General features: G+C 44.9%; 1 pseudogene; it reads right to left on the bottom strand.

Moving 5' to 3' along the window:
• Positions 1–306: 306 nt before the first annotated feature.
• LOC147996213 (large ribosomal subunit protein eL21 pseudogene) lies at positions 307–644 on the bottom strand (annotated as a pseudogene).
• Between the last annotated feature and the right edge of the window lie 9,505 nt (positions 645–10,149).

Raw genomic sequence — 10,149 nt, 5'->3', positions numbered from 1 at the left:
AAAGTAAGTGACTTCTTTTTGAGGAGCTCACACCCATGTGGGAAGGGGATGTCCTTTTTTTTTTTTTTTTAAGTTTCTAATCAGGAGTATATATTCTGCACACTAAGCAACATCATTTAGAAGAACAATTAGTAAAATCTGAACAGCAAAGACAATGAAAATTTGCTTTAACATTTTCTTTCAGGGAGAAGACACCACACTTCAACCTAAGGAAAACACTTTGCAGTCCAGGTCCTTTATTTCCTTTGTGTACATTAGGCCATGAATCCGTATGGAATGGACTCCAGCAGCTCAGGCTCCTTTCCGTTAGTCCTCACAGTGGGCTTCTCTGGGTGGCGCAGGCTGGCGCTTCAGCTGAACCCAGGTGCCCTTCTCTTCGGCTTCCTTTTCCTTCTGATCGTTCTCCTTCACCCGCTTCAGGAAGCTGTCTCTGCTCTTCAGTGCTTGCTGTTTTCAATCGGCACATTGATCCTCTTGGCCAGAATCTTGCCTTTAACTTGCTTGTTTACAATGATGCCCACGGCATGCTGGGTGACACTGTAGACTCTTCCGGTTTTGCTGTGGTAACACTTATGAGGCATTCCTTTTTGAACAGTGCCCATTCCCTTGATGTCTGCACTATCACCCTTCTTGTAGATTCGCATGTATGTGGCTAAAGGAACGACTCCATGTTTCCTAAAAGGTCTAGAGAACATATACCGAATACCTCTTTCCTTTAGTGTTCGTCATTTTGGCCAGTTACTGGAAGATGGCTGCCCCTGGGAATGTCCTTTCTAACCACGTTTTTCCCCTCTTAATCTTCATGTTTAAAGTCTATATGAAAAATATAACAAAACCCCAATTCTGCTTTTAAAAAACAAAAACAAAAAGCAGCTTACAGTTTGGGGGCAAGGTAGAGAGCAAATATATAGGGCTTTTTTATTTTAATTTTATGTGTATGGACTTTTTGCCTTCTGTAAGTCTGTGCCTGAAATGCCTGATGAAGCCAAAAAGGGATGGCCATTCTCTAGTCCTGGACTTACAGAATGTTTTAAGCTACCATGAGGGTTCTGGGAATCAAACCTGCGTCCTTTGAAGAGCAAACAGTGTTCTTAACCAATTAGCCATCTCTCCAGGCCCTGCACTTCTTCTCTCAGAATGCTTGAAGACTCCCAGAAAGACTCAATGGAAAGTACAGAGATTTCCCAAGCACCCCTGCTCCGTCCGTGTCTTCCCAGCTGTGACAACTGAGGGATGCGTCTTTCCTTTCCTTCTCTTGTCTGTGATGGGTCTACCTCAACTCGCCGACACCAGCGGACTAGAGCCTTCTCTGAGGGCCTCTCCTGAGTTTGTACTCCGGGATGGAACATATGTGGAATGGCACGTGCCCAGTGTGAGAGCATCACCTGGGTGGAGATGCATACTGTACAGGGTAGCCCGAGTTCTACCATCTATTCCTTCCTCCTCTAACAGGTCCTGGCAACTGCTCAGCTTCTTTACTTCCTCAGAATGTCATATACTCACTGTCATCTACAAGGAACCCTTTCAAGTGGAGCTCTGTTGGTACATGATAGGTACTTCTCTGGCCCCAGGAGCGTGTTGGGGGAAGAGCTGCTTTTTGGTTTTTGACATAAGCCCTCATGTAGCCCAGACTATTATGTAGCCCAAAGTGATCATAAAATGATTCTCTCGCCTCTACTTCCCCAGTGCTGAAATTACAAGCAAGTGCCACCATTCTAACTTAGTTGGTTGTTTGGTTGTTTGGTTGTTTGGTTGTTTGTTTGGTTGGTTGGTTGTTTGGTTGGTTGGTTGATTGGTTTTGGTTTTTGAGACAGTTTCCCTCCATAGGCCAGGCTGGTTTGGAAATCACTATGTAGTCTAGGTTGGCCTCAATGCAAGGCCATCTTCCTGCCTTATCCTCACAGATGCTTGTATTATACGCATGAGTCACCACTTAAAGCAATAATATGCATCCAGTAGACCCAAGGCTGTTCTGGACATGACAGCTTATTTATTTTTATCCTGTTGTTCAGCTAGACTGCAGATAATCTATTTATTCACCTACTCAAGGGCACCCTAATTCTTCCAAATGTAAGCAGTTTTCACTACAGCTATGGGGAAAGCATCCACCGGCATGCTTCTGTGGACACAGGGCTTCTGCACGTTCGGTTAGTATCACTCTCTGTAGCTATTGGAGCTGGTTATAACAGCAAAGTTAGTGTGGACCATCTTCCAGAAGCTACTGAAAGCATCTGTCTCTCCACATCTCTGCCAGCCCTAGCTGTTGTCAATGTTACACATCCGAGCTTTCAAATACATGTGTGCAATGTTTTATTGTTTTGATGTGCAACTCTGCCTGATCACAGCATCTTTTACCATTAATCTCAGCACTTGGGCCATGGAGAGTAGAGAATTAGAAGTTCAAAGCCTGCCAGGGCTGTGTGTGTGTGTGTGTGTGTGTGTGTGTGTGTGTGTGTGTGTGTAATATATATATTATCCCGGTGTGTTGCATACACGTGTAACTGCCAGGAATGGAGGAAGAGAATCAGGAGTGCACACCCACCCTAAACTAAATATCAAGGTCTGGCTGGGCTATGTAAGACCCTGTCTCAAGAAATACAAAACACTATCTACAATTTCCCGAAGTAAACACTATCTACAATTTCCCTGTAGATGGCTGCCATTTCATATGCTTCCCAGAGGCCCCGGTTTCTAGCGAGGAGGTGTGAGATCAGAGGTGTGTACCACCATACCCCATCTTTGTAGTTCAGAGGATGGAATCTGGGGCTTTGTGCATGTTAGATGAGTACTTACCGACTGAGCTTATCCCTGAGAAGCTGCTGGTCAGCCACAGGAACCAGACAAGCCTTGTCTCTAAGCTCTGAGCCCCAGTTTGTTGCATGCCAAATGTGTAAGGGCTTTCAAGTTACCTCCAACCCTATCCCTCACCCTGTCTCTTCCATCAGCATGAAAGCAAGGGGTGGATTTCTCTCAGTGAAAACGCTGAGTCCATGTGGATGTTACAAGTCATAAGTGGATCTGGTATTGCAGGGACTCTGGGTAACAAATTTTAGGGTAGGGATTCAGCGCAATCGTGACCAGTGCATGAATTAAACAAGGTCGACAGCCCCATCAAGCACCACCATGAACCACATACAACCCAGACTGATAAAGGCAAGATTTAGATGAGAAAGTGTAGAAGACTTAAATGAGAAAGTATGTGTGTATATACACACAATTACATATAGGGCAGAACACGGAAAATTTCAGACCCAACACACTTTGCGAACGCAAAGAGAAACAAAAATAGAATCCCATCGAATAGCCAGATGGCTGCGCTTTCTATTTTTAAACAGACCATGAGTTCTGCGGGAGAATGTCATAAGTGGAACCATGAAACATGACTGAACCTTTAGCATGTCTGATCTTAAAACAGTGGGACACACAGTGGCAAGGGAACTGCACAATGAAAGGGAAGAGGAAACTGCATTAGTCTGATGAGCCATCCTTAGGTAACACGGCACGATTCAAAGTATGAATCAGGCTTTCCTGATGCCTGAAGTTGGAGTTATTTACCAAGACTGTAATATTTCCAAGAAATACCTAAATTAGCAGGTGAAGCTACCTTCCCCCTTCTCATGTTTTTATACTCCTTTCCAAACGTCCTAATATAGCCATGGCGTGTCCACTGAATGTGACAGAGTCAACACATCTGTGGGTCACTGATGAGCCGAACTTTGCGAAACATCTGAGAAAATGTGTTTGGAAAAGGACTGCCCAGTTTAGAAGAATTTTAGAGTAACTCACGAATCGGCTAACCCAGTCAAAAGATTACTCACTTAAGAATGATATAATTACTTTCAGTTTGCTTAAAGCCGGGAAAAGTTGACACAGTGATTAAAGGGAAAACGAGAGGAAAAAAAATAGAGTTACATTCTACAGACTAAATTCAGGCTGTTCCAAGGAGCAGGCCCGAGGCTTATTTGAGGAAAGATTATCTTGACAAATTAGATAAACATTTTCTGCATGACAGCATGCTGATGGAGAGTCGTTCAACGAGCACACCTGGCGGTGGTTGGCTTCGTGTTTGACCAAGGTGTTCAGTTTGCCCGAGTTCTCCCAGGGGCTTTGTTTACCATTCTACAGGTAGGGGCAGAGCCAGGGGAGGCCTTGGTAACCGTTGTCGGGTTGTTGGGTTGTGGGGCACTGCAGATGTCTTACCCCACCCCAGCCCTGCCCCCACATCCCCTTTTGGGCCAAAACAACTCTTGACTAGACTGAGCAATGAAAGCCAACAGCAGACTCAACAAACAGGCCCTCAGTCTAGTGTTCACAAGGCAAATAAATGCACCCGCACCCCTTTCCCTTGCCCCCTTCCAGTTAGTAGAGAGGGAGAGAGCACCCCACTGGGGGAACTACCATGGCTCAACTCCTCCACCTCACTGTGTCATCTGGGAGCCAGGAAAGAGTATCATGAGTCTCTTCTCTGGGCCATGCTGCCTGGCCCCCAGTGACTGTGGACTTGGGGAGTGTGGTCTCCCCTCTCAGTTTTCTCAAGGTCTCTGATCTGCTATTCATGGCATCTGTGGAAAGCAGTCACTTCCTGGAGAGAGATCGAGAAGGAGTGTCCTCCTACCTCTGGGATTTCCGGGTGTTTTGTTTTGGGTAGGACAAGATCTTACTGTATAGACCAGGCTGACCTACAACTTGCAGTCTTCCTGTCTCAGCCTAGCTGATGTTGAGATGACAGACACTTACCACCACCCCTGACTCAGTCTCTGAGTCCCTCTCCTTCCCCCCTTCCTTTTTCTTTCTTTTTAATGTTTTTTAATTTTACTTTTCATTTTTTGAGACAGAGCCTCAGATAGCCTAAACTGACTTCAAACTCAATGTCTTAGCCCAGGATGGCTCTGAATGTCTGATCCTCCTGATCCCACCTGCCCATGGCTCAGATTACAGGCATGTACCATCGAACCTGGTTTTCTGTGCTGTGGGAGACTGAATCCAGAGTGTCAGACATGCTGGGCATGGATGTTCTAATAACTGAACTACATTCTCAGCATTTCCTTTGTTTTTAAGGACTAATATTGTGTCCATTAGAGAAGCTTTTAAAAAGGGCTGAAATAATTAACTTTAGGATATAGTGGGGCAAACCTTTAATCAGTCTCAGTGCTTGGGAGGCAGAAGAGAGCAGAGCTATGAATTCTAGGCCAACCTGGTCTACATACCACAGCTACACAGTGACAGCCTGTCTCAAGGAGAGAGAGAGAGAGAGAGAGAGAGAGAGAGAGAGAGAGAGAGAGAGAGAGAGAGAGAGAGGGAGGGAAGGATGATGGTAAGAAGGAAGAAAGGAAAGGGAAGGAAATGACTGTATCATTTTTAGTGGAAACAAGAATTGTATAAATGGAGTGTGTGTGTGTGTGTGCGTGTGTGTGTGTGTGTGTGTGTGTGTGTGTGTGTGTGTGTGTGTGTGATATGTGTGTATGCATGGGAAGTTATAGATATGTTTTGAGGCAAGATCTCACTACATAGCTCTGGTTGGCCTAGGACTCACTATATAGATTAAAATTGGCCTAAAACTCAAAGACAGTTTCCTGCCTCTGCCTGTATTGTGCTGGCATTTAAGGAATGAGCCACCTTGTCAGGGTCTGTTCACATCTTATAGATAAGAAGCAGGAAGGCTCACGCTCTGATGCTCGATGCTGCGTTTGGTCAGGGGTGAAGAGCTGGTCTGACGTCAGAGACTACAGAGCATCTGTCTGTCCCGTTGAGTTGCCCAGGCAGAGGATGCTGAGAGCAGGAGAATGGAGGGGAGGGGGCAGGGAAAGAGAAAGGTCCAGAGCGGTGTTTTTCAACCTATAGGTGGGGACCCCTGGGGGGGTGTCAAAACTCTTCCCCTTCCCAGGGGTCACATATCAGATATCCTGCATATCAGATGTTTACATTGTGACTCACAACAGTAGCAAAGTCAACAGTTATGAAGTAGCAATGAAATAATGTTACGGCTGGGCAACTGTTACCACAGGGGAGTGTTAGCAACTGTTTTAAAGGGTCACGGTGTTAGGAAGGTGGAGAACCACTGGTCTAGAGGGACGCTGGAGGACATGAGTGTGCTGGCTGGCAGTCGGAGGACCTTGAGCCAGTGACTTCAGTTACTGACACCCATGGCTATCTATTCCAAATGGAAAGAAAGTAAAGGAGCATGGGAGTTGGTTCCCCAGGCAACTTGAGCTCCGCCGGTACAAAATGCTTATGTATTGATTGATTTTAGGGTTTTTGGTATTTTTTCTTGTTTGTTCGTTTGCTTGCTTGCTTGCTTTGGTTTGGTTGTTAAGGCAAGGGATCATGTTGTCCAGGCTATCCTTGAACTCTCTGTGTTGCAGAGAAAGACCTTAAATTTCTCATCCTCCTGTTGCTCCATCCATGTGTGCTAAGTTCACAAGCTCTGCACCCTACCCTGGCCTACCATTACTGGGTGACCCAGAGTAGTAGTAGTTTCACGATTCTCCAGTCTTTGCCTCCCAATTGTCAGACTCATAGGTGTTTGCCACTGCCAGCCGAGGCATTTCGATGAGAACTTTCCCTGCAGCTAAATCTGTTAGATGAAAATCACAGGATGTGCTTGAGTGGCTATGGCTTTATCTTCCTTGTTACTCTACTTTCATTCTCCTGTGAAACCTGCAACTTTTTTCCACAATCAGGTTCTCCTCCTGTTTAGAGCTAGCTGTCTAGTATGGTTGCCACAAGATTTATGTTGTCGGGGTTGAGGATTTAGCTCAGTGGTAGAGCGCTTGCTTAGGAAGCTTAAGGCCCTGGGTTCGGTCCCCAGCTCCGAAAAAAAGAACCAAAAAAAAAAAAAAAAGATTTATGTTGTCACAAAGTTAGTTTTACTAGAGATTCACAGCTGGCTGGGGCTGCCTAGACAGTTCAGTGGGCAAAGGTGCTTGCTGCCAAGCATGAGAACCTGAGCTCAGTATTTGGTAGGATGAAAGAACCAATCCTGAAAGTTCATACACATATATACATACACATAAACACATACATATACACATAAACACATACACATAAACACATACATATACACATAAACACATACACATAAACACATACATATACACATAAACACATATACATAAACACATACACATATACACATACACATATATACATAAACACATACACATATATACATACACATAAACACATACACATATACACATAAAACACATACACATATATACATACACATAAACACATACATATACATATAAACACATACACATATATAAACACATACACATATACATACACATAAACACATACACATATATAAACACATACACATATATACATACACATAAACACATACACATATATACATACACATAAACACATACACATATACGCATAAACACATACACATATATACATAAACACATACACATATATAATACACATAAACACATACACATATACACATACACATAAACACATACATATACATATAAACACATACACACATACACATAAACACATACACATAAACACATACACATATATAATACACATAAACACATACACATATACACATATACACATACATGCAATGTGAGAGAGAGAGAGAGAGAGAGAGAGGTATATGTTTGACTGCATGTATGTCTGCATACCACATGTGTATAGTACCTGAAGAGGCCACAGGAGAGCCTTGGATCCTCTGGAACTGGAGTTACAATTGGTTATGACTGGTCTCATGGGTGCTGGATCAATCCCATGGAAGAGGATGCAATACTATCTTTTCCCCTCGCTGAACCATCTTTCCAGCCCCACCCCCATCTGCCCAAAAGATTCACAGCTGGACCTGGTATTGCATGCCTATAATCCAAACACTTGGCGAGCGTAGGGATCAGAAATCCCGAGGCCACTGCTGTCCGTGTGTGTAGAAACGCATCTGAGGCCTAAAGAGCAGCAAGCAGGAGCTTGTCTGTAAGAGGGGGATGGCAACAAGAGAGGAGAGGTATCCTCCATCTTAGCCACTGATCTGTGGAATAACTGAGATAAATGAGAGAGGAGTGGAAAAAGACATAGAAAAAAGTCTTCCCGTCTAACCTTTAAAGTTAAAGAAGGGAAAAATCTGTAATCTAACATGCACATGGGGGCATTAACCACGGTCCAGTATAAGGTCGGTACAAGAGAGTGATCGGGAAATACTCATCACTTGAACTCCTGAAATTGGGGAGGTCATTGAAACACCCAATCAGAGCGGTTATGCAGAGTGGCTTGTGAGGCTGTGGAACATGGCAGTGGGTGGAGTCAGTCTGACTGCCCCAGAGGTAGAAAAGCTGAGTTTTGAGTAACTACTAATCCCTCCTTAGGACAAAGGCGGTGCAATCTGAGACCGCGTAAGAGGAATGAGTCCCTGATGGACCAGCTTATCAGAGCTGTTAGGGACACTTGGTTCTCTCCCTCTGAAGTTCCCATAAATTTCTAGGAATGAAGGACCGGGTGCTCTTGGGGGAGGGAGAAATAAGAGGAGCTGTGTTCAAACCCCAGTTCACTGGGCCCGACAGGAGTATGGTCACAGAGGGACTTTGCTGAGCTGCGTGATGAAGTAGGGTCTTTATGAAGCAGGAGATGCTCTGACAGAGCACAAGGACCTGAACTATAACGTAGATGAGTCTATAAGGTGTTAAGGGACTCGAGAGGAGATGAGGAGGGTAACATACGTGTGACTTAGTCGCCCAAATGCAGAGAGATTCTGCTAAGCTGGAGTTCCTAGGGAAATACTGATAGGAAGCCAACCTGTGCTTGTGAGTCTTTGGAAGTTCTAAAAACCTGACCAGCACTAAAGGATTAAAAGAAATAAAGGACAGAGAGGTAGAGGTACTCCCCACCACACCTCTTGTGGAGGAAGAAGGTGTCCCAGGGTAGGAGCCACCAGGCTGCTTCTTTGACAGAGTAGCTAAGGTCACCTCAAGAGAGAGCCACACATGATGACCAGAAGCCTCATATTGAGCTGCAGATTCATTAGGCCCCCAGTAATGTTCAAAATGGTTGGACTTCAGAGGTATCTGTACTTTGGCTCCCTTCCTGGGGTGAATAGACATCTCCCCAGAAAGAGTCTGTGCATCAGATTTACACCAGGCCCAGGCCCACTGTTTGTCTGTGTTCAGTGGCTTCCACACTGGATGGCATCAACACACAACATCGCCTCATCTCAGACACTTCTGGAGAGCAACACTGTTCCAGGGAAGAGGAATTCCCTCATCTGCTCAGATCACTCTGCACAATACGCCCACCCAAGCTTCCCGCTGGTCAGTAGAAAACGTGTTCCTCAGACTGTCACACATCTGGCCGCCTGAATTTCATTTTTATCTCCAACTCAAGGACCTCAACATAATGCTTTTTTGGTTATCTCTGTCACATGGAGTGACTGTCATTGGGAAACATGCCATACCTTTAGATTAGTTCTGAAATATGAAGGAGGCTGAGACAGGAGGACCACTTCATGTTCAAGGTCAGCCTAGGCAACACTGAACTCAGGGCCAACCTGAGCTATGTGAGGCACTATCGAAAATAAAGGCTGGAGAGATGGCTCAGTGGTTAGGAGTACATACTGGTCTTCCGGAGGATCCAAGTTCAATTCCCAACAACTGTGTGACAGGTCACAACTTTCTGTAACTCCAGTCCATGTGACTGGGCCCCACAAGTGGCACACAGACATACATATAGACAGAATGTCTATATACATAAAATAAGAGTGAAAGAATATATAAATATATAGTTTGCCTTTTTGAAAGCACCATGACCAAGGCAATTTATAGAAGAAAGAATGTATTGGGGCTTGCAGCTGTGAGGGTGAGTTCATGACCATCATGGTGTGGAGCATGGTAGCAGGTAGACTGTCATGGAGCTGGAGCAGTAACTGAGGTAAGTCCGCAGAGAGAGAGAAAGAGCTGAGAATGGGAGGATGGTGTGGGCTTTTTTTTTTTTTTTTTTAATTCTTTTTTTCGGAGCTGGGGACCAAACCCAGGGCCTTGCTCTTGCTAGGCAAGTGCTCTACCACTGAGCTAAATCCCCAACCCCTGGTGTGGGCTTTTGAAACCTTAAAGCCCACCCCCAGTGACACACCTCCTCCAACAAAGCCACACCTCCCAACCCTTCCCATACAGT

The sequence above is a fragment of the Rattus norvegicus genome, chromosome 2 (assembly GCF_021556685.1).
Source record: "Rattus norvegicus strain SHRSP/BbbUtx chromosome 2, alternate assembly SHRSP_T2T, whole genome shotgun sequence".
Lineage (NCBI taxonomy): Eukaryota > Metazoa > Chordata > Mammalia > Rodentia > Muridae > Rattus > Rattus norvegicus.
This window is presented reverse-complemented; position numbering and strand designations above follow the sequence as displayed.